Source organism: Arachis ipaensis, chromosome B09, assembly GCF_000816755.2.
Source record: "Arachis ipaensis cultivar K30076 chromosome B09, Araip1.1, whole genome shotgun sequence".
NCBI classification, from domain to species: Eukaryota; Viridiplantae; Streptophyta; class Magnoliopsida; order Fabales; family Fabaceae; genus Arachis; species Arachis ipaensis.
The window spans coordinates 140243498-140244084 of NC_029793.2; positions in this window are offsets into that span (position 1 = coordinate 140243498).

A 587-nucleotide genomic window follows, 5' to 3' on the forward strand; every position below is an offset into this window, starting at 1 on the left:
TGTTGGTGGTGGTGGTGGTGGTGGTGGTGGTAATGTTGGTGGCAGTGGAAGTGGTGGGGTGAGAAAGGTGAAGAGAAGAATGATGATGATGAGGGTATTTTGGTCCAAGAATTCGGGGAAGGATGATTTTAAAGCGTTTTTGAACGTTGAGGATGATTTTAATAACGAAAAAAGGTCGGGGACGAATTTGATTTTCGCCCCTTACCTTAGGAACGATTTCAGTACTTAACCCTAATTTTAACGCAGGTCATTTCGACATTAATATTAAGTCATTTTCGGATCGAGCTCATTTTTTTTTAAAGGAATCGTATATACTCTCTAAACTTGAGATCTTAATATAAATTTGACTCGATATCTTATCGAAAAGTACCAAAAATCGAGTAAAACACTCCTAAAAGACACTTATGAATAGATCGTGCATTGTTTTTATAAGCATAAGCGTATTATCATATTTGAGATTTGAGAAAACTATATTAAATAATTGAAGGTAGATATGGAAGTAAGGAAGGATATATTTGAAAATGATGAAAAAGTAAAATTATTTTAATAATTATTACCTGTATAATTATTTTTAAAAAATCAATTAT